Source organism: Mobula birostris, chromosome 17, assembly GCF_030028105.1.
Source record: "Mobula birostris isolate sMobBir1 chromosome 17, sMobBir1.hap1, whole genome shotgun sequence".
Classification (NCBI taxonomy): domain Eukaryota; kingdom Metazoa; phylum Chordata; class Chondrichthyes; order Myliobatiformes; family Myliobatidae; genus Mobula; species Mobula birostris.
The window spans coordinates 8060068-8085535 of record NC_092386.1 but is presented as its reverse complement, the minus strand read 5'-3'; the positions used below and the strand labels follow the sequence as shown (position 1 = coordinate 8085535).

At 41.4% G+C, this 25468-nt stretch overlaps 1 long non-coding RNA gene across 2 annotated transcripts in view; it reads left to right on the top strand.

Annotated features, from left to right (window-relative positions):
- LOC140211497 (uncharacterized) overlaps nt 1-21175 on the top strand; it is a 46609-nt gene extending 25434 nt beyond the window's left edge. For both annotated transcript variants that reach the window (XR_011889488.1, XR_011889489.1), the window contains exon 3: nt 18769-21175. This is a non-coding gene — a long non-coding RNA (uncharacterized lncRNA). The remainder of the gene's footprint in view (nt 1-18768) is intronic.
- Nucleotides 21176-25468: the final 4293 nt, after the last annotated feature.

The following is a 25468-nucleotide window of genomic DNA, read 5'->3' as shown; positions in this document are numbered from 1 at the left end:
GACTTGCGCTGGATTGCCTCTACAGCGTCTGTGCTGTACTCCAATCAAAGACTCCAGTACTCCTGTTTCCTCTCACCATGTCAAGACCTACCAGTTGGTAGGTGAATTGGTCACTGTCAATTGTCCAGTGGCTATGGTTAAGTCAGGAGGTCACTGGGTGGTGGGGCTCTAAGGCCTGGAAGATCTGACCCTGCACTGTATCTCAATAAAATAAAATAATTTGAGGGTTTTTTGCCAACATTTAGTCAATAACTTATATCAGCAAAATTAACTGCTGTTTGTGTCAGGTTGCCATGAGGAATGGCTGCAGGTTTCCATGTGGATGATAGAACAATGGGGGGCTATATAGGAAGGAAAAGATAGATCACGGGTTCCTTACCTTTTTTACGCTATGGACTCCTACCATTAACTGAGGGATGTATGAATCCCAGGTTGGGAACTGCAGAGTTAGACTGATGTTCGAGTAGGTTGGAAGGGTGGCGCATTGTGGGATGAAAAGTGTGTACTGTTCTGTTCATATCTGCCCCCATTATAACAGTGCCACACTAAAGATTGGCCTTATGTGTCACATGTACATCGAAACATGCAGAAAAATGTGTCGTGTGCTTCAAGGACCAACACATTCCAGGGATGTGCTAGGGACAGCCGGCAAGTCTCGCCATGTTTTCGGCGCTGACATAAACATAAGCCATAGATCTTTGAATGCAGGGGAAAACAGGAGCACCCTGAGAAAACCCATGCCTTCATGGAGAGAATATATAAACTCCTTACAGACAACGGCGGGAATTGGTGCTTCTAAAACGCATTTCACTGACTGTGATCGGCTTTGGGATGACCTAAGGTTCCATACGAATGCAGCTTGCTTTTTTTTCTGAGACAAGAGACACTGATTATCATTGAAGGTGTTGCTATGCTCACTGACAGCCTTGTACAGTGAGTTAGCCATCAGGATGTACCAAACAATTGGTTTATTGATCACTATAGAATGCCTTCCAGTTCTCTCCCCTCTCCCATCCCCTTTACCCAACCATGATTCCCTTCTCATTGCCCCCTTTCCATTCCACGTCCACAATGGAGACCCAGATCAGAATCAGGTTTATCATCACTCACATATGTCATGAAATTCGTTTTTTTTTGCAGCAGTACATTTCAATACATAAAATTACTACAATGCTGTGCAAATTCTTAGGTCCCCTAGCTATATATATGTGCCTAAGATTTTTGCACAGTACTATACCTTGGCACATTTAAGATACTTCTAGATAGGCACATGGATGATAGGAAAATGGAGGTGTTTGGGGAAGGAAAGGGTTAGATTGATCTTGGTTTAGGTTAAAGTGTTGGCGTAATTCATGGTCTAAAGAACCAGTGCTGTACTGTAATATTCTGTGTTGCACGTTAATTCTTGATTGCCTGAACATAGAACATAGAAGATAGAACATTAAAGCACAGTAAAGGCTCTTTGGCCCACAATGTTGTGCCGACCTGTTAAACTACTCCATGATCAATCTAATCCTTCCCTCCTACCTTTTTCTGTCATCCATGTGGCTTTCTAATAATTTCGTAAACACCTCCAATGTATCTGCTTATACATTGAGGGATGAGTAAAGGTTTCTGAGTCATATATATCACTCTAGACAGCCTGAATCTCCACACATAATACTATCCACTGGATCTGGCTCTATTCTCTGTCTCTGACAGCTTGCAAACTGGAACCTGTTTCTGTGGCAATGGTTATCTGTAAATACAGTGAATTCAAATCAGGCCTGGTCCATGGATGTCAGTGGAGAATAAAATGTACAAAATACAAACTTAAAACAGTTTGAAGATATTTCTTGTCTACACAGTATCATTGGACTCAGTCAGAGACGTACTACATTGACACAGGAAGCGCCGTGACACATGTAGTCTTCCCCAGCACATCCTCAGACTGATACAAAATGACAGACTTTACTGTATGTTTTGATGCACACGTGACAAATAAAGCTAATTTTTAATTTTAAAAAGATATAGTACAGAAAAAGTCCCTTCAGCATTCCAAATCTGCACTGACCGTCCACCAGTGCATGTCTTTATTTTCCAGTAAATGCCTGCAAGAAATGAAGCACAAGGAAGTATGTGGTGACATACAGTATGTGTACTCTGATAATAAAGATCAAAGTTCAAAGTAAATTTATTATCAAAGTACATATATGTCACCATATACAACCCTGAGATTTATTTTCTTATGGACATACTCAGTAAATACATAATAGAATAATAACAATTATAGAATCAATAAAAGACTGCACCAATTTTTGCATTCGATCAGAGTGCATCAGACAACAAGCTGTGCAATCACAAAAAGAAATAAATAATTATAATAAATAATTGAGCAATAAATATCAAGAACATGAGATGAAGAGTCCTTGAAGGTAAGTGGATAGGTTGTGGGAACAGTTCAGTGAAGGGCTGAGTGAAGTTATCCCCTCTGGTTCAGGAGCCTGATGGTTGAGGGGTAATATCTGTTCCCAAACCTGGTGGTGTGAGTCCGGACACTTTTGTAGCTCCTTCTTCCTTCTTCCTAATAAATTTGCTTTCATTTTGTTTTTTCTTTCATCTATGACAATAGATGTACAATTATTTAAAGATATTTTTCACGAGGATTAGTAATTAAAAAGCCAGTGATTTCTAATGTCCAACATGCTTTTAAGGATATGTTTCATTTCAAATAAAAAATGTACTTGTTTTCAATTTGCTTTCTCTTTTCATAATTCAGTATGTAATGTACTTTTACCCAAAGTCGTCACAATCAATACCGTTATAAAGTGCAGAGGATTGCTATGCTGCTCAGTGTTTCCTTGTTCCACAAGACGATGGCCAAACTTGAGATCTCATGGAGGGCAATTAAAGCTCAAATTTGCATTCCTGTTCCCATACCACAACTAGCTCGACATCTCATGACATCATCCTGAATTCATGCCAATGAAGTACACTCTTTTCCATCTGCAATTCTCTACTTACTCCAAGACACATTAAGCTTTATTTTTTTAAAACTTTGCTGCTTGCTTGTTCTGGGGATGATGAGAAATAATTTCAATGAGTTTAATAGTTTAATCTGTAGGCTTGGAAGAATGAAACAATTCTCAATTCAGATATTTAATAATCTATTTTAATGTATATGTATTTATAAAGTAGTGAATATTAACCCATGATTTTAATATTGCCATTTTTAGAAGTTCATAAATGCATTTCTGTATCAATTTTGCCACAGGAATTCTCTCCCAACAAGAATTGTACTAGTTTAGATTCAGATTTAGATTCAATTACAGATTGAGATTGAAATTGAAATTGGGATTGAGATTGAGATTCAAATTTAGACGCAGATTCAGATTCCGATTCATTTACTTATCACATGTCCATCAAAACACACTGTGAAATGCATCGTTTGTGTTAACAACCAGCCAATAAGAAGATGCCTCACTGCCACGTTTTCAAAGAAAATTAGAGGTGGACAATAATTTTAAAAGTCATAATAAATTCACAAATTAAAATAATACCTAAAAATATCTGTAGATGCTGAAGATCTGAACCAACAGGAGAAAGTCCTGGGAAAAGTTCAACAGGTCAGGCAGCATCTGTGAAAGGGGGGAAATTGTTAAACTTTCTGGTCTGTGATCCTTTTTCAGAACTGGCCAAAAGAGAGATGAAGGTTAGTTTTCAGCAGGAAAGAATGTGGGAGTGGGAGGGGTGGAATGTATCTAACAAATAGGATGCCCATTATAGGATGAGCCAAAGTGTATATAGTACTGATTACCAGTACATTAAACTTCTTGGTCTGTCTAATGAATTTTGTGGTAAGATAGAGTGCAGTAATTCCAAGAAAAACACTTCTTCCAACATCAGTCACGACTGATATTTTATGTACTCCAAGGAATATAGATTCATATTCAGCTATGATAACTTACTTTATATAATGAACATTTGACAAGCACTTCACACAAGCAGGAAGAATAGAAACTGGTATTCTGGGACATTCTTGATAGAAATTTCCCTTCTGGAAAGTGCTATAGGGCTATTAAAACAAAAACTTCATGCCATCTTAAAAATTTCTTCCCCAGGCAGTTAATCTGATCATCCATTGCAGTTAGAACCCCACCCCCCTCTACCTATGACGTTAGCCACTGCTCTACACTATAAACATTTTCAACTAACTTTGTAATGCTATTTACATCATATATACATTATGGTATTTCAGCACATTTATTCCATTCCCCTACTTCAACATCTAAGTTCATGTTTTAATATATTTTTTTAATTTTTATAAGTCCTGAATACTATTTTTTTGTTATATGAAGAGCCCTGACTAACACCTCACAGCAAATTCCAAATACATGTAAATATACATTCAGTGGCCACTTTATTAGGTACACTTGCACACCTGCTCGTTAATGCAAATATCCAATCAGCGAACCATGTGGCAGCAGCTCAGTGCATAAGAGCATGCGGACATGGTCAAGAGGTTCAGCTGTTGTTCAGGCCAAACATCAGAATGAGGAAGAAATGTGATCTAAATGACTTTGACTGTGCAATGATTGTTGGTGTCGGACTTGGTGATGTGAGTATCTCAGAGACCGCTGATCTCCTGGAATTTTCAATCACAACAGCTCTGTAAGCCACAAATTGGGCAAAAAACAAAAAAAAAAACAAGTGGACAGCAATTCTGTGGGCAAATACACCTTAGTAATGAGAGAGGACAGAGAAAAATGACCAGACTGGTTCAAGTTGACATGAGGGCGACAGTAACTCAAATAACAATGTGTTATAACAGTGGTGTGCATAAGAACATCTCTGAACACACAAAAAATCAAACCTTGAGGTTGATGGTCTACAAAAGTTACCATAGAGCTTATCTGGTGACTAAAGTTGATACTTGATCCTTGATTCTAGAATCTAGTATCATTGGATGGTTGCTGCAGAGAAATTATTTACAGGTTCAGAGGTATAATTCAGAAATTATTCACAGATTCAAAATTATTTACAGGTGGCTTCAGAAGTGGAGAAGTGGTGGTGGCGGAGGGGGTAATGGGGAAGGGCAAAGAAAGTAGTAACAATGAAATTTTCCAGATCCCACAGAATAAAGATTTACTGATACAAATCCTGCTTCTGCATTCTTGGCAGAAAAGATCAGAGAATAACAAGCTGTTGGTAAGCACTTTTACAATATGTTCTTTTGGCAAGTATTGTGAATGCAGCGTCTTGCTTTTAAAGACTAAAACATGAGTGTTCGGGATTATAGGAATGTAACAACTTATGAGTATGTCTTATGAGGACAGGTTGAGTGAGCTAGTATTTTTCTCTTTGGAGTGAAGGAGAATGAGAAATGACTTGATAGAGGTGCACAAGATGATAAAAGGCGTATGTTATGTTTTTTAACTCTCAAACATAAAACAAGGAAGTCAAGAGATGTGAGTCTACCTTGGTTTTTAACTTTAAGTGTGTTGTGAACATATGACGTGGTGGTGTGGTGACGTATGCCACCACGCAAGTGGCTAGCCTGTGACTTTTTCCCACAGCAGAAATGGTTAATACGAAAGAGCATAAGTGTATTGTAGGAAATTATAGGGTGAATGTCAGAGATAAATTTTTTTACACAGAGAGTAGAATGCCCTGCAGAGGTGGTTGTAGAGGCAGATATATTAGGGACATTTAAGAAACTCTTAGATATGCACATAGATGAAGCCTATGTGAGAGGGAAGAGTTCATCTGATCTTAAAGTGGGTAAAAAGGTCAGCACAACATCGTGCGCCAAATGGACTGTACTGTGCTATAGTATTCAATGCTCTTTGTTTAAATTTCCAAACTTGTGTTGGTTCCTGATAGGCAACATCTTAATTTGAAAATTCTTACATATACAAGAGATCCTGCAGTTGCTGGAAATCTAGAGTAACACACATAGAATGCTGGAGAAACTCAGCAGCTCAGGCAGTATCAGTGGAGAGGAATAAAGAATTGGTGCTTTTTCTTGGCCTGGAATGTCGACTGTTTGTTCTTCTCCATAGATGCTGCCTGACCTGCTGAGTTCCTCCAGCATTTGTGTGTGTTACTTTAAAATTCTCACCCCTGCTTTCAAAACCTTCTATTACGTTGCACCTCTATCTCCATCTCTTTTATCCACTCTTGGAACTGTCTCAGATATCAGAACTCCTCCCATTCAGGCCTTTCATCCAGCTTCAAATATAATCATTATACAACTGATACTTTACTTACTCCAAGGTTCTAATCTTTTCCATTCCCTCCCTATGCCTAATGCTTTACAAACCCCTAATGACAAACTCTCTTTCCTCTTTAATGGTGCTCTTCAAAACGCGACTCTTTGACTAGGCTTCCAGAGTTCTTGCAGCTAAGGTGGATTAAAGTGTCCAAGCCCAAGAACTGCACTTTTAAAATAAGGGGAGTGCCATTCAATACTGAGATAAAAAATATTTTCTTTACCAAAGGATGATATGTCCATAAGACCATAAGACATATAGCAGGAGCAGAATTAGGCCATTCAGCCCTTCAAGTCTACTCTGCAATTCCGTCATGGCTGATTTATTATCTCTCTCAACCCCATTCTCCTGCCTTCTCCCTATAACCTTTGACATCCTTACATATCATGAACATATCAACCTCCACTTTAAATATACCCAATAACTTGGGCTCCACAGCCATTTGTGGCAATGAATTCCACAGACTCACCAATTTCTGGCAAAAAAAATTCCTCAGCCTCTCTGTTCTAAAGGGATTACCTTGTATTGTGAGGCTGTGTACTGTGTTTCTAGACTCCCCCACTATAGGATACATACCCTCCATGTTCACTCATCTTGGCCTTTCAATGTTCAATAGGTTTCAATGAGAACCTCTCCCTCCCCCCAATTCTTCTAAACTCCAGAAGGTAGAGGCCCAGAACCACCAACACTCCTTAGGAGTTTGTGAAGATTTGGCATGACATCTAAACCTTTGATGTGTTGGCACATGGCCAAGTGGTTAAGGCGTTGGTCTAGTGATCTGAAGGTCGCTAGTTCAAGCCTCAGCTGAGGCAGCGTGTTGTGTCCTTGAGCAAGTCACTTAACCACATATTGCTCTGCGATGACACCGGTATCAAACTGTATCGGCCCTAGTGCTCTTCCCTTGGACAACAACGGTGGCGTGGAGAGGGGAGACTTGCAGCATGGGCAACTGTCGGTCTTCCATACAACCTTGCCCAGGCCTGCGCCCTGGAAACCTTCCAAGGCGCAAATCCATGGTCTCATGAGACTAATGGATGCCTATTATTATTAAACCTTAGACAAACTTCTATAGATATGTAGTGGAGAGTATATTGTCTGGCTGCATCACAGCCTGGTATGGAAACACCAATGCCCTTGAACAGAAAATCCTACAAAATGTTGCAGATATGGCCCAGTATTTCTTTCCGTTTGTGCACAGTATGTTGTCTTTTGCACATTGATTGAATGGCCAATTTGGTGTGGTCTTTCATTGATTCTGTTATGGTTATTATTCTATAATTATGTGGATTTATTGAATATGTCTGCAAGAAAATGAATTTTGGGATTGTATCTGGTGGTATATATGTACTTTGACCTTTGAACTCTTTCATTCCCGGGGTCATTCTTCTGAATTTCCTCTGGACCCTCTCCAAAGCCAGTACATCCTTGGAATTGACTCACTGTACGAGCTGTGGATGCTTTGTCACTCAGTATATACGAAAGATTGATGTATTTTTGTACATTAAGGAGTACTGGTTAGGGTGTTACAGTAGATTAATTGGTCATAGTAAATTGTCCTGTGACTAGGCTTGTGTTAAATAGGTGGGTTGCTGGGCGTTAGGCTTGTTGGGCTGGAAGAGCCTGTTCTGCTGTGTATATCTCATTGAAATAAATAAAAATCACTGGATAAGGGGCTTGTTTTGGAAAGTATCACTAAATGAAAGATCTTCCTTGAATAGTGGAGAAGTCACCGAAATCCAACCATTATTTTTAGTTCTTGTATCTCCTTCCATGGGAGAGTATCAGATCTTGTTTGGAAGCACTCTGATGAACGACCTTGCATGGTTATTATGTTAGAAAGCAATATACATTTCTGCTGTTATAATGGACCCGTAAAGCATCACCCCATAACATTCACAATTTATTAAAATGTTTAAATAGAATATTTCAATTACAATAAAATATTTAAAATATTTTCTGACACAGCTTTTTTTCAAACACATTTAACTTGAATTGAATTTCCCTGCTATGTAGACACATTCAGAATTAATAACAGATGTTTCGATACAACTCTGTATAGAACATTGTGATAAATGGAACATTTTAATTTGTCAGTTTTACTATTGTGGAAACAACAGTGCATTTCTAGGATGTGGTGAGGTGTCATTCTTTGATATTTACCTCACATACACTAATAGGCCTCCGTGACACTCTCTCACTTTTTTACACCTCCGTCATCACCTTTTGGATTGTTCCCATAGCAACATCACCTGCAGAATGTATACCCAATAGAACAACCCTGGACTTCAGCTCTTTCTAACCCTAATGCAGTTTCCAACATGCATAATCCCTGAGCTCGGATACAAGCTAAGCCATCAGGAAAACTTATGTCCCAGCTCTCGAGAAAAGGGCAAAGAAATAATTCAAACACCAGCAAGCCAGTTGTCCTTACAGCACCACAGCTGAGCTCAAATAATAATTCTATTTTTATTCACAAAAACAATATTCTCTTTAAACAAAAGGAATAACTTTAGCCAACCTCATTATTGAGATGTTCCCACAACCCATGGATTCACTTTCAAGGAATCTCATGTTCTTGATATTTATTGCTTATTTATTAACTATTATTATTTCTTTATTTTGGTATTTGCAAAGTTTGTTGTCTTTTGCACCCTGGTTGAATACTGAATTTGGAGTGGTTTTTCATTGATTCTATTATGGCTATTATTCTATTAAGAGTATGCCTGCAAGAAAAAGAATCTCTGGGTTGTGTAAGGTGACATATCTGAACTTTGACAATAAATTTACCTCGAATGTTGAACGTTAATGCAGAACAGAAAAGGAGCAGGTATTGAGAGTACACATAGAGCTATCAGAATCTATGAGTCCTGATGAAAGGTCTCGGCCCAAAACAGACTAGTTATTCCCCTCCTTAGATGCTGCCTGACTGCTACTTTCCCTACAGTATTTTATTTATTTATTTATCTATTTATTGAGATACATCATGGAACAGACCCTTCTGCCCTTCTAGTTGTGCCACCCTAAAACCCCTGATTTAACCCTATACTAATCACAAGACAATTCACACTGACCAATTCACCTCCCAACCAGTACATCATCGGAGTGTGGGAGAAAACCAGAGCACCCAGAGGAAACCACATGGTTGTGGGGAGAACATCAAAACTCCTCACAGACAGCAGCACCGAGCTGCTCAAGGTTTTCAGCATCTACAGAATCTCTTGTGTGGTATGCTTCTGATAACATTTATGTTAAATAATTCTTTAATGTTAGCTATTTTATATTATTCATTCATGGCCCCGTCTGTCTAAGTAGACAATGGATGTGCCTGGTTTCTGGGGTGCAGACCTGGGCGATGAGTATAGAGATCCTGGGCTCCCCAGGTATCAAGATCCCCCTCTCGCCCTCGCGGATGTGGTCCAAAGCAATGCAAAGCAGTACATCTGGCATCAGCTTGGCTGCGGGAGCTGCCAGGAGGTGACGTGATACGTCATCCAACCGCCTTAGGGCCTCCACTCCAGATTTGTGTAGGGTTTACTCCTTAGCCTTCTCTTCTCCCGAAGATGCCCACAAGGCAGTGGGATCCGTAACCCTGGATAGGGGCCCATACCGGGTACTGTCAGCCGGAGCCAGCTGAGCCCGGGACTCGTGTAAGGCAGGGTCGTCACGCCCTGTAGTAGTGACATATGGAGCCATTACCCGCTACCTATTATTATTCATTGCACTCAATAATATTTATATAAGTGGGCTACTTAACACAGTAGCAATAAATTTAAAATAATTTCTTTAAATGGTGTACAATAATTTATGTTACCCTACTTACATAAATGCTTAACAAAATGAAAAGGTTGTAGAAAAGAAATTCATGTTGAAAATATAAATATAATAATAAATATCATATATATAATATAAATATCTTATATTAAATATGAGGCTCTATAAGGCGCTGGTGAGACCTCACTTGGAGTACTGTGGGCAGTTTTTGTCTCCTTATTTAAGAAAGGATGTGCTGACGTTGGAGAGGGTACAGAGAAGATTCACTAGAATGATTCCGGGAATGAGAGGGTTAACATATGAGGAACGTTTGTCCACTCTTGGACTGTATTCCTTGGAGTTTAGAAGAATGAGGGGAGACCTCATAGAAATATTTCGAATGTTAAAAGGCATGGACAGAGTGGATGTGGCAAAGTTGTTTCCCATGATGGGGGAGTCTAGTATGAGAGGGCATGACTTCAGGATTGAAGGGCGCCCATTCAGAACAGAAATGCGAAGAAATTTTTTTAGTCAGAGGGTGGTGAATCTATGGAATTTGTTGCCACGGGCAGCAGTGGAGGCCAAGTCATTGGGTGTATTTAAGGCAGAGATTGATAGGGATCTGAGTAGCCAGGGCATCAAAGGTTATGGTGAGTAGGTGGGGGAGTGGGGCTAAATGGGAGAATGGATCAGCTCATGATAAAATGGGGTGGAGCAAACTCGATGGGCTGAATGGCCAACTTCTGCTCCTTTGTCTCATGGTCTTATGGTCTTATAATGCTGGAATTTACTTTTGATTTAAATGTGGTGAACCACATAGGCTTTCACTGATTTTCAGGCCTTCATATCTTCATTAGATTTTATTTAGAGATACAGCACAGTAACAGGTCCTTCCAGTCTGATGAGCCTGCGTCACCCAATTATACTCACATGACCAATTAACCAACTAACCCGTATGTCTTTGGACCGTGGGAGGAAACTGGAGCATCTGGAGGAAACCCACATGGACACAGGGAAAATATACAAGGTTCTTATAGACAGTGGTGGAATTGAATGGGAGTTTTTGGCATTGTGATAGCATTATACTAACTGCTACACAACCATGCCACCTCCTAAGATAATGGCAACATCAGTTTGTGAATTCTAAAGCAGTGGGATATCCGGGGTTTTGTGTTATTGGGTACAATAGTCCAAGTCATCTCAATTCACTGTGGTCTGATACGTAATGGAATCCAACAGAAGAGGCTTGGATTTTGCATTCAGCAGAGAACCAACAAAACTCATCAGTGAAAGAATACCATAAAAATCTCATAAGATCTTTAAAAATGCCATAAGATCTTTAAAAATGCCATTCCCTATTCCCAGTTCTTCCGTCTCCACTGCATCTACTCCCAGGATGAGGCTTTCCATTCCAGGACATCTCAAAGGTTTCCCTTCTGCCGCCGTCAATGATGCCCTCACCCGCATCTCCTCCATTTCCTGCACTTTGGCCCTCACCCCATCCTCCCACCACCACAACAGGAACAGAGTTCCCCTTGTCCTCACCTACCACCCCACCAGCCTCCGAATCTAGCACTTTATCCTCTGCAACTTCTGCCCCCTTCCACAGGACCCCACCACTAAGCACATCTTTCCCTCTCCACCCCTCTCTGATTTCTGCAGGGATTGATCCCTCCACAACTCCCTGGTTCACACGTCCCTCCCCATGGATCTCCCACCTGGCACTTATCCCTGTAACCGTTAGTGCTACACCTGTCCCTACACCTCCTCTCTTGCCACCATTCAGGGCCCCAAACAGTCCTTCCAGGTGAGGCAACACTTCACTTGTGAGTCTGTTAGGGTCATCTATTGCATCCAGTGCTCCCAGTGCAGCTTCCCCTACATCGGTGAAACCCGACGCAGATTGGGGGACCGCTTCGTCGAGCACCTCCGCTCCATCCACCAAAACAGACAGGATCTCCTGGTTGCCACCCACTTCAACTCTGATTCACATTCCCATTTGGATATGGCCTCCTCTACTACCACGATGAGGCTAAACTCAGGTCGGAGGAGCAACACCTCATATACCGTCTAGGTAGTCTCCAGCCCCTTAGTATGAACATTGAATTCTCCAACTTCCAGTAGTTCCCTCCCCCTCCCTTCCTCTATCCCTATTTCACTCTGCCCCCTCCCCCAGCTGCCTATCGCCTCCCTCATGGTTCCGCCTCCTTCTACTACCCATTGTGTTTTCCCCTATTCCTTCTTCACCTTTCCTGCCTATCCCCTCCCTGCTTCCCCTCCCCCACCCCTTTATCTTTCCCCTTACTGGTTTTTCACCTGATACCTACCAGCCTTCTCCTTCCCACCCTCCCCCCACCTTCTTTATAGGGTCTCTGCCCCTTCCCTCTGCAGTCCTGACAAAGGGTTCCGGCCCAAACTGTTGACTGATAGTCTCCATGGATGCTGCCCAACCTGCTGAGTTCCTCCAGCGTGTTGTGAGTGTTGGTTTGACCCCAGCATCTGCAGAGTATTTTGTGTTCTCATAAGATCTGTTGGGAGTTGATCATTTCTGATTTCATTTACTGTTAAGTGTCAATTGTGGCCAAGCCACAATGGTACCAGAATGAGAAGTGATACTTGTGGGCTGCCCCCAGCACTTCCTTTTGTTTTGAAGGTTATTAGCACAATCAATGCGATTTTCAAGTATGTTTCAATGTACATGTGATAAATGAATCTGAATCTGAAACAACTGAAGATATACAGCAACTCTGAACTCCAGGCTGGTGAAAGGCCTCTCACAAATAATACAGGAAAGTAAGGAAAACATTTCAAACACTTTCCCAATTATGATACAAACATGAGAAATGCACAATACAATCAAGTATTAGAATGAAACGCATAATACTGATCAAAAGTCGCAGGCACATATATGTAGCTAGGCTGGCACAATCTATGCTACTTTTGCATAGCACTGTAGTAATTTTATGTATTGCACTGTACTGCAATGACATTATGTGAGTGAAGATAAACCTGATTCTGGTACGGGTCTCTATTGTGGTCTGATAGTGGGAATGGGACAGGGAGAGGGGAATCATGGTTGGGAAAAAGAAGCACCAGAGAGACGTTCTGTAATGATCAATGCACTAATTGTTTGGAATCAAATTGCCTTGCCTGGTGTCTCAGGACTGGGTATGTCTGCACCCACACCAACCCCCACCCCTACCCCTAACACTCCTTCACTATCACCTGTCCCAGCCTTCCCACAGCGCTCCACCCTCACCATTCCCAACATCCTTTGCTCCCACCAGATTTACAAACTCGCTCTCAGCTCTATGTTGACAAATACTGTACTGTGAAAAGTCTCAAGCACCTTAGCTATACACAGCATATGTGCCTCAGACTTTTGCACGGTCTATGCTATGCTACATATGGCATAATATTGCATTTAACCTGATTCATACCTCAGGCAATAATGTATAGCTTTCGCACTTCACTTTCCATTGTTATGTTTTCCTTATTCTACATAAATGCAACATGTAATGATTTAATCTGTACGAAGAATGTGCAAGACAAGCTTCTCGCTGTATCTCGGTACACGTGACATGATAAACCAATACCAATATAATATTGTTAGGTGTCTTACTTACTTACTGCCTGTTGCCTCTGGTGTTTAGGGCAGCAATGCAGGTCTTTCATCCCTGTCTGTCCTTGGCCATATTCCATCCCACACAGCTATAGAAAGGATTCTTCAATGCTGTTTCCATAACAATTTTTTTTCCAGTGAGGGTTGTTAGCCCTGAGCTGAACCCTGAATGTGGAGGACCGGTGGATCTTAATCTGCCTCTACCCTTTGACTTGTTTGGCATGGGTAACCCTACCAAGAGCCCAAGCACAAGGCCCTAACTCCAACCAACATAGCTCTCCAGGCCATTGAGGCACGCAGACCTCCAAAACCCTACGGTAAGGTTATGATCCTCTTGGAGTTGCCAGGTGTCCAATAACCCTCTAATTTCTCCTGATCATGGTAAAGAAGTTTGCGAGTAAGGATTAAAGGCATTGTTGGATTTTTGAGGCACCTGCAGTAACCTTGTGATTTCTTTCGTAAATCAAGATATAGGTGCAGAATTAGACCATTTCATCATTGCTGATCCATTTCCCTCTCAGCCCCAATCTACTGCCTCCTTCCCATATCCCTTCCTACCAAGACTAATCAAGAATCTATTAAACTCTGCTTAAATATACCTGATAACTCAGCCTCCACAGCTGCCCGTAGCAACAAATTTCACAGATTCTCAACTCTTTAGCTGAAGAAATTTCTCCTCATCTCCATTCTAAAAGGACGCCTCCCTATTCTGAAGCTGTGTCCTCTGGTCTTAGACTCTCCCACAATAGGAAACATCTTCTCCACATCCACTCTATCAAGACCTTTCAATATTCTAACACACCATATTCCTTTTAACCACCCTATCAACTTGCACTGCAAGTCACCCCTAATAAAGTGATCACAAATAATGGTAAATTATTTTATTATTGTCGCATGTACCTAGATATAGTGAAAGACCTGTCATGGATATCCTTTATGCAGATCAATTCATTCTAACAGTGTGTTGAGTTAGTACAAAGTAAAACAAGGATGCAGAATAAGGTCGGAGATTCTGCAGATGCTGGAAATTCAGAGTAACGCACAAAATGCTGGAAGGACACATCACGTCAGGCAACATCTGTGGACATGAATAAACAGTCAATGTTTCAGGCTAAGACCCTTATTCAGGGCTGCATACTAAAGTGTTACAGTTACAGAGTAAAGTGCGATGCAGGCAGATAATACAGTGCAAGGTTATAACAAGGTAGATTGTGAGGGCAAGAGTCCATCTATCATTCCAGGGACACTGTAGACAGTTGTGAACACAGCTCAACACATCACAGGAACCAGCCTCTCCTTCATGGACTCTGTCTGTATTTCTTGCATCCTCAATAATCAAGGACCCCGCTCATCTTGAACATTCATCAGGCAGAAGATATAAAAGCCTGAAAGCCTGTACCACCAGACTCATGTGCAACTTCTATTCCACTGTTATCAGACTCTTAAACAGACCTCTTGTACAATAAAATGGACCTTTGGCCTCATAATCCACCTTATTATGATCTTGCACTTTATTATTTGTAGTGGCATCAGCACTGGACTTCGAGGCGAGTGGTCCCGAGTTTGAATCCAGGTGCTCCCTTGCATGCTGTCCATCTATGCCTGGGTTGAGTGTCGAGCAAGTAACGCGACCTCATGAAAAAAAACCTGGAGAGGGATGGGCTCTGCCAGGTTTCAGATGCCCAAGACATGCCGTACGATGAGCATACAAAAAAAAGCTTGTCATGACGGCGCCCTGACGACTCCACTAGGAGTTAAGGGCGCGCGCGCACACACACACACACACACACACACACTTTATTATTTACCTGCGTTGCACTATTTTGGTAGCTTTTACATTTTATTCTGCATTGTTATTGTTTTACCTTGTTCTACCTCCGTGCATGGTGTAATGATTTGATCTGTATGAACAGTATGCAAGAAAAGCCCTTCATTCCATCTTGGTACATGTGACAATAGCAAACCAAAATCGATATTAACATTTGCTGGCCTCAAAACATCACTGCATAGACTCACCCATGTTATCAACCCAGTCAAGGGGCTTTCAGTATGGGCATAGCTGTTGCAAGCAATTGGTAGCACAGTAACCATATACTGAAGCAAGCTCCCAGTTCCAGTTCAAAATTCATGTGGCACTTGTCTTTTTAGCAAGGCTTGATACATGGACCATTTTTCGAGATCTTTTACTGAACAATGACTCACCAATTCAGTGATTCACCAGTCAAGTCTGTAAGTAATAACGGTATTTCTATGTATAAACTCAGACAAGCAGTTAGAGGACTCTGAACAATGCAGTTCCACAGGAGTCAGCCTTAACTTCTTTGTTATTCAATGGAGGGGGTTTTCTGTAGGAGCTTACAAAACAAAATGAGCATCACCTGTATCATTATCTCCACAGAACTGGATAAATATCCTTTTTGTTCCATTACACAATGGGATGAATGCCTGAGGTTCTGGGTAGGTGATGAACTTGGTTAATGCATGCAGGAATCCTTTGTTGTTGACTGTGATCATGCACCATGCCGCTCTAGAAGAAGGGTTCCCAACCTTTTAAATGTCATGAACCAATGCCATTGCGCAAGGGGTTCATGGACCCAGGTTGGGAAGCCCTGACCTAGAGAGATCCATTATGATCCTCCTCTAGTAATTGATGCAGTGTTAGTGGTAAGATTCTTAAACGTGTGGAGGAACAGAGTGAATAAATCTCTTGTGTTTATGATTTGCTGCTCTTATCCGAAGTCTCTTCATGGGATGCCTAACCTGAAGAAGTTAAAATCTTCTCTTCGGTGGGAGTTCAGTGACATTCTCTGTCATTGCTGCCCCTCTGTGATCTCTACTGCTCTTCTTATTCTGGCATCTTCACCCTTCCTTTTTACTGCAGATGTCAAACTGTTTGTTCATCAAATGTTTATTCTTTTCCATTGACACTGTCTGACCTGCTGAGTTCCTCCAGCAATTTGTATGTATTACTCATTATCAGAGGAGTCTTGGGCTCCACATCCATAGATCCTTCAAAGTTGCATTGCAAGTTGCTAGAGTGGTAAGAAGGCATGTGGTGTGTTGGCCTTTATTAGTCAGGGAGATTGAGTTCAAGAGTTTCAGCTCCCTAAAACCCCAGTTAGACCACACTTCGAATATTTTGTTCATTTCTGGTTTGCCTCATTATAGGAAGGACGTAGAAGATTTAGGGAGGGTGCAAATGGGATTTAGTAGGATGATGCCTGGATTAGAGAGCTCGTTTTGTGAGGAATGTGTGGCACATGGCCAAGTGGTTAGGGCGTTGGACTAGCAATCTGAAGGTCATGGGTTTGAGCCTCGGCTGGGGCAGCATATGTGTCCTTGAGCAAGGCACTTAACCACACGATGCTCCAGTCTATCCAGCTGAGAATGGGTATCAGCAAAAATGCTGGGGGGTTAACATCGCGATCGACTGGTGTCCTACCCGGGGTGGGGGAGGAGTCTCGTACTCTCAGTTGCTTCACACCATGGAAACCGACATGATGGGCCACAAGGCTCATGACAAACTTTAACCTAATGATCTTGTGAGGACTGGTTGAGCAAGCTAAGGTTTTTTCTCTTTTATATTTATTTTATATTTCCAGCAACTAGAAGTCAGGCTGCATCTGTAGAAAGAGAAAGTTTTAGTTTGAAGAACCATCATCAGGACTGGGAATGAGAGAAGTCATCTTTCTACATTGTGGAGAAGGTGTCAGAGAATGACAAAAGGGGCCATGGGAATATCTCCAGTCACTGAGGTCTATCTTGATATTGTGAATATGTTGTGGTTGCTCACTGTGAAGTTCTGAACTTACATGAAGAACTTACGAGGGGTGATTGATAAGTTCATGACCTAAGGTAGAAGGGGTCTATTTTAGAAAACCTAACACAATTATTTTTCAACATAGTCCCCTCCTACATTTACACACTTAGTCTAGCGATCGTGGAGCATACGGATCCTTTCTTTGTAGAAGTCGTCATCTTGGACCTCCAGAAAGTGCTGTAAGGGTGATTGATAAGTTCGTGGCTAAGGTAGAAGGAGAAGAGTTATATAGCTTTCGTTACATGCACGTTCAGTTCAACTCTGTGAGTGATTATGCAGAAAGTTTGAAGTTAATAACTCATCTCCTTCTACCTTAGGCCACGAACTTATCAATCGCCCCTGCTGTGGACCACTTTCTGGAGGTCCAAGACGCCGACTTCTACAAAGAAGGGATCCATATGCTTCACGACCGCTGGACTAAGTGTGTAAATCTAGGAGGGGACTATATTGAAAAATAAATGTGCTAGGTTTTCTAAAATTGACTCCTTCTGCCTTAGGCCGCTAACTTATCAATCAGCCCTCGTAAGTCCTATCCAATTATAGATAGCTACGCATTCTCACTAAAGGAGATTATACTGCAACTACCAAACCTTCAAAGAGCAGTTCACTTCCCTGTTTATCCTCCATGGTGAGTTTAGCTGCCAGTACCCACTATCTGAGTGGTGAGTCCCCCCACCTCCCTACCATGGGGAAGATACTTCCAGCAAACAAGGTAGTTTAAATACAGTTAATTTATTCTTAGTGATACATGTTTATATCCAAACACCATTCTTAAAAAAACATTAAAAACTCACAGAGGATTTCTATCTTATAAAATACTTCTGAATTACAAGTGATTTCTAAAACACAGACGGTTTAGGAAACACAGGTACAATTCCTATAAGTTAAAAAGACATATCCACGAGCCACAGATGAACCAGTCATCCATCGCAGAAATCAAAGGCAGAGATATGGTTTCTAGCTCACCCCATGTTTCTGTCATTCTTCTTGGTGTTCATGGGCCATTCCTAAAAAGCTTGAACTGCTCTCCAAATTTATACTGTCTTTGCCTATTAGGTGAATTTATGTGATTTTTTTCTCAGATAGCTTTTAACACAACTGGTCTAAAAACTTCTGGAGGCAGAGTTCTCAGGTATCCACTGTGAAGGTGACTCCATTAGTACACAGAACTTCCAACTATTTACTGATCAGCTATCTATTATGTTAAATAATAATATCCATCTAGTCTTCAAACTTCCTCCCAACTTAGCCACCCTTGCCTAGTTTGAAACTAGCCAAATTAAGTATCCTATTGTCTTACATTGCATCTCTTCATCAATGTGTAGGAACTCAATGTGTCACTTGTGGAGAAAAATGGACGGTCAATCTTCTGGGCCGAGATCCTTCATTAGAATCTGAAGAGTCCTCAGCAGAAAACATCACATTTTGACTTTCTCTGCAGATACTGCCTGACCTGCTGAGTTCCTCCGGCATTTTGTTTTTGTTGATCCATTTTCCCAATGACTAGACAACCTTTACAATTTAATCTCATGAAGACCCTAGCAACACACACAAGATACTGCAGGAACTCAGCAGGTCAGGCAGCATCTATGAAGGGGAATCGACAGTCAAAATTTCAGGCCAAGACCCTTCATCAGGACTGGAAAAGAAGTGGGGGGTGTAGTGTAGAACGATCCCTCTGTAACTGGATCCTTGACTTCCTCAATGGGAGACACATTCTGGGCAGATTGGAAGTAATATCTCCTCCTCACTGACAATCAACACTGGTGTACCTCATGGATGCAAGCTTAGCCCACTGCTCTACTCTCTCGATACCCATGACTGTGTGGTTAGGCACAGTTCAGGCATCATCTATAAATTTGACAACAACACAACTGTTGGCAGAATTTCAGCTGGTGATGAGGAGGCGCACAGGAGTGAGATAGATCAGCTGGTTGAGTGGTGTGAGAACAACAACCTTGCTCTGAATGTCAGTAAGACCAAAGAATTGATTGTGGACTTCAGGAAGGGGAAGATGAGGGAACACAAACCAGTCCCCATTGAAGGCTCAGTGTTGGAAAGCGTGAGCAACTTCAAGTTCCTGGGTGTCAACTTCTCTAAGGTTCTATCCTGGGTCCAACATATATTGATGCAATTACAAAGAGGACATGGCAGTGGCTATATATCATTAAGAGTTTGAGGAGACTTGGTATATCACCAAAGCCTCTCGCAAATTTCCACAGATGTACCATGGAGAGCATTCCAACTGGTTGCATCACCGTCTGGTATGGAGAGGCCACTGCACAGGGTCGGAAAAAAGCTGCAGAAAGTTGTAAGCTCAGCCAGCTACATAATGGGCACTAGCCTCCACAGAATCGAAAACACCTTCAAAAGACGATGTCTCAGGACTGTTTAATGTCAGCTCCAGTACACAAGTATAAAGGAGGTGGAAAAGGTGACATCCGTCATTAAAAACCTCATCACCCTCTTCTCATCGCACCATCAAGGAGGAGGCACAGGAGTCTGAAGACACACACATAACATTTTAGAAAAAGCTTCTTCACCATTAGCCTTCTGAATGGACATTGAATCTATGAACATTACGTGACAATTTTTTCCTTTTTTTGCTCTCATTTTGCACTAGTAATTTAATTGTGTGTGTATATATATATATATATATATCTTACTGTAATTTATAGATCTTTGTTTATTCTGTCCGGCTGCCACGAAACACACGATATGCCGATGATATTAAATATGATCCTGATCCTGAAATGTTAATTCATTTTTCTTTCACATCTGCTGCTTGATCAATCAAGTATTTACAGCATCTCCCAGCTTCACTCAAATGATCAAAATGGTTTTTTAAGATGTATTAATCAACGCTCTTCTTTTTTTGCTTTTAATTATTCTTCCGATAGAAATAAAATCTCCTTCAGTTGCCCCTGAACTAATCCTGATATTCTAAATTTATCTTTCTAATTTATACCTAGTACATTGATAATTACAACAGGGAACATTGTTCTGCACCAGCCCAGTGTAAATAAATCATTACAGACTTTGCTCTGTTGCTAGTTCTAAATTGTGGAAATCCAAAACCCATGGGACCGTGGGGATCCAATGCATCATGGCATTAGCCTACCCACAAGGGCATATACAGAAAGGTGCCAGAAAAGGACCAGTAACATCATGAAGGATCCCACCCACACTGCTCATGGACTGCTTGTCCCACTTCCGTCAGGGAGGAGGCTACGTAGCAACCACGCCAGGATCACCAGACTCAAAAACAGTTACTTCCCCACACAGAAAAGCTGATCAACACCTCCACCCATTAATTCCACCCCACCACCGCCACTAGTTTATCATTTCCTGTCAGAGTCACCTCATGTACATACGCTCCTGTCCCAAGTATCATTTTATGTACATATAATAAATCTATGTAATCTGGTTGCCACAGTAGTGTAGTGGTTAGCGTGATGCTTTTACAGCTCGGGGCGTTGGAGTTTGGATTTCAGTCCCGGCATTCTCTGTAAGGAGTTTGTATGTCCTTCTTGTGGAATTCATGAGTTGTTTTTACAAGTATTCCAGTTTCCTTTACAGTCCAAAGACATACCAGTTAGTAGGTTAATTGGTCATTGTAAATTGTCCTGTGATCAGATCAGGGTTAAATCGCGGCTTGCTGGGTGGGGCGGCTCAAAGCGTGAGAAGTGGCTATTCGGCACTGTATCTCTAAATAAAGAAAATGAATGTATATAAGCTATCTTATGCGTTTATATTTCTTTGATTTTTTATTATTGTGTTCATAATCTTAGTGTAATAGTCGAAGTGTTCATAATCGAATCTGGAGTAACAATTAATTTTGTTCTCCTTTAGACTTGTGAACTGGAAATGACATTAGACAATCTATTAGCAACACTGAGCCCCCGAGGAGAGCCGCAAATGCACCCTGCACCTTGGCCATCTCTGTTGGTGAGGTATGCAGGTCTTTCAACGAGCGGACATTCGCAAGGCTGTGGGACCGGATGGCATCATAGGGCGGGTACTCCATGTGTGCACGGCACAGCTGGCTGGTGTGTTTGCAGACATTTTTAATCTCTTCCTCGCCCAGTGTAGAGTGCCCTCCTATTTCAAAACATCCACCATTGTCCCTGTACCTAAAAAGACCAAGGCAACATGTCTGAATGACTGGTGTCCTTTTCCATTTACCTCAATAATAAACAAATGCTTTGAGAGGCTGGCCAAGAACTATATCTATAGCATGCTACCAGCCACACTGGACCCCCTACAATTCGCCTACCGACGCAACCGATCGACAGATGACGCAATAGCCACAGCTCTACACACTGTTCTTACACACCTGGAGAAGAGAGGTGCTTATGTGAGAATTCCATTCTTGGACTACAGTTTAGCATTCAACACCATAATTCCCTCCAGGCTTGACAAGAAGCTCAGAGACCTTGGCCTTCCTATACTTTGTGCATCTGGATCCTGGACTTCTTGTCAGATCGCCGGCAAGTGGTAAGAGTGGGCTCCCTCACCTTTGCTCCTCTGACACTCAACACAGGAGCCCCCCCGGGGTGTGTCCTAAGCCCCCTCCTTTACTCTCTGTATATCCATTACTGTGTCGCCTCCCACAGCTCCAATCTGCTAATTAAATTTGCTGACGATACTACATTGATTGGCCTTAGCTTGAATAATAATGAAGCAGCCTACAGAGAAGGCATCACCCTGACGCAGAAGTGTTAAGAAAACAACCTGTCGTCAAAGTCACATAAACAAAGGGGCTGGTTGTGGACTACAGGAGGAACGGAGATAGGCTCATCCCTATTAACATTAATGGACCTGGGGTTGAGAGGGTGAACAGCTTCAAGTTCCTCAGTATACACATCACTGAGGACCTCACTTGGTCTGTACATACCAGCTGTGTGGTGAAAAAAGCACAGCAGAGCCTCCTTCACCTTAGAAAGTTGAAGAAGTTCAGCATGATTCCACAAATCCTAAGAACTTTCTGCAGAGGCACAATTGAGAGCATCTTGACTGGCTACATCACTGCCTGGTATGGGAACCGTACTTCCCTCAATTGCAGGACTATGCAGAGAGTGGCGTGGATAGCCCAGCACATCTGTGGATGTGAATTTCCCACTATTCAGGACATTTACAGCGGCAAGTGCTTAAAAAGGGCCCAAAGGATCACTGGGGACTGGAGTCACCCAATCAGCCAGTTCCAGCTGCTACCATCCAGGAAATAGTACCGTAGCATAAAATCCAGGACCAACGGGCTCCCGGACAACATCAGACTGATTAATTCATGCTGAAACAATTGTATTTCTAAGCTATATTGACTGTTCTGTTCTATATCTTACTGTACATACTATTTATTACAAATTACTGTAATTTGCACATTGCACATTCAGATGGAGACGTAACGTAAAGATTTTTACTCCTCATGTATGTGAAGGATGTAAGAAATAAAGTCAATTTGATTCATTAATGTATTTATTTAGTTATTGACATACAGTGTGGAATGGCCCTTCTGGCCTTTTGAACCTTGCCGTCCAGCAATCCCTCAATTTAATCCTGTCCTAATCACAGGACAATTATCCTATCAACCGGTAGATCTTTGGACTATGGGAGGAAACCAGAGTACCTGGAGGAAACCCATGTGGTCATGGGGAGAACGTAGCTGGGAGAATTGAACCCACGTCGCCTGTTCTGTAAAGCATTGTGCTAACCACTACGCTACTGTGCCACGCAATCTTGAAATCTTGAAATCAGTTCAACAGGAAGGCTGCATAAGTTCAAGAAGATGTTTCATCGCCAACTTCTCCAGGCCAATGAGAAATGGACAACGATGGGTGGCCATGCCTAGAACACCCAGATCCCAATAAATAAATAAATACCACAAAAATAAATAGATGTATTGGGTTAGCCAAGTGATCTTGGAAGGACCATAAGGTACTTGTAAACTCAGTAAGATCAACATTGGTTTGAACTTGACTTATACCTGAAATTGCTGTCATTGAAAAAAGATATGAAGGAAGATTGTAAAGGAACATCAACACCTACTTGGAACAAAGGGCTTCTACCCATATACAATAGTTCACTATTTTTTTTCATAATTTGCTCTCTTTTTTGTGCTACTTATTTAATTTAATTTTAGTTAAATATTTCTCTTTTTAATTCAGAGTTTTATTTATTATTATATATTGCAATGTACTGCTGCTGCATAACAACAGATCTCATGACATATGCCAGTGATATTAAACCTGATTCTGATTCTGAATTTATGTAATACTTTAACGAAGTAAAGAGCTTAAATGAGTGCTTCATTAATTAAAACAGAATTTTTTGATGTGGACCCACAGAAGGAGAATTCTCAAGAGAAATGGGTAAAATAATGGTTAAAAAGTAGGTTTTAAGTAGCTATTTTTAAACTGTGAGAGAGAGTGAGGAAGGGATCCAGAGGGAGGAAATTCAATGCTTAGAGCCATGGTAGTTGAAATTATGGTATGATGAAGGGTCTTGGCCTGAAACATCAACTGTCTATTCCTCTCCACAGATGCTGCCTGACATGCTGTGTTCCTCCACCATTTTGTGTGTGGTACTCTGGGATTTCTAGCATCTATGATTTATGGAGCTCTAGAACAGCTTCTGTCCTGGTGTAGTAAGACCACTGTAAGTTTCACTGAACTCTTGACCTCACAAATACTGGAGGAACTCAGCAGATCAGGCAGCATCTATGGAGAAGAATAAACAGTCATCTTTCAAAGTTTGAGGCACTTTATTAGACTTAGACCTTACCAGAAGGCAGAGTGGGAAGAAAGGGAGCCTCTTATGGTAGGCTGCTGGTGATTAGCAGTGATGGGACCACTTCTTTTTACATTATATGTCAATGACTTGGATGGCAAAACTGATGGCTCTGTTGCAAAGTTTAGAAAGAATATGAAGATAGATGGAGGGACAGGTATTTTGAGGAAGTCAAGAGGCTACAGAAGGACTTAGACAAGAAAGGAGAATGGGCAAAGAAGTGGCAGATGGAATAGGGTGATTGATTCGTGATTGGTCAGGGCATGAAAGAATACAGGGAGAAGGCAGGGGACTGGGGTTGAGAGGCACAATGGATCAGCCAGGATGAAATGGCGGAGTAGACTTAATGCACCCAATAGCCTAAATCTGCTCTTATATTTTATGGACTTATGGCCCAAAACATTGGTTGTTTATTGTTCTCTGCGAATGCTGCCTGACCTTCTGTATTCCTCCAGCATTTTGTGTGTGTTAATCTGGAATTTGTAGCATCTGCAGATTCTCTTGTGTTGAAACTATGGTGTTTAATTATATGACAATCAAATCAATATATGAAAGATACATTAAATGATCTGAATATGAATAGTATGAATTGGAATGAGATTTTGGAGATACGGGATGTACACTCAATGGTCACTTTATTAGGTACACCTGTACACATGCTCATTAATGCAACTGTCTAATCAGCCAATCATTTGGCAGCAACTCAAGGCATAAAGGCACGTAAACATGGTCAAGAGCTTCAGTTGTTGTTCAGACCAAACATCAGCTGAGGGAGAAATGACTAAGTGACTGACAGTGGAATGGTTGTTCGTGCCAGAAGGGGATGTTTGAGTATCTCAGAAACTGCTGATCTCTTAGGATTTTCATGTATGACAGTATTTAGAGTTTACAGAGAATGGTGCAAAAAACAAAAAAAAAAAAACCAGTGAGCAGCAGTTCTGTGCCAAAAATACCCTGTTAATGAGAGAGGACAGGAGAGAATGGCCTGACAGGTTCAGAATCAGAATCAGATTTAATATTATTGGCGTATGGTGTGAAATTTGTTGTCTTTGCAGCAGCAGGACAGAGCAATACATAATAATAGAAAAAAACAACGGTGAATCGCAGTAAGTATATGTGTGGTAAATTGTTAAATTTTTCAAAGTCGTGCAAAAATTAAAATAAAGACATTCTTGTGGTAACTTCGTGGATTCAATGTCCATTCAGACGTTGGATGGCAGAGGGGAAGAAGCTGTTCCT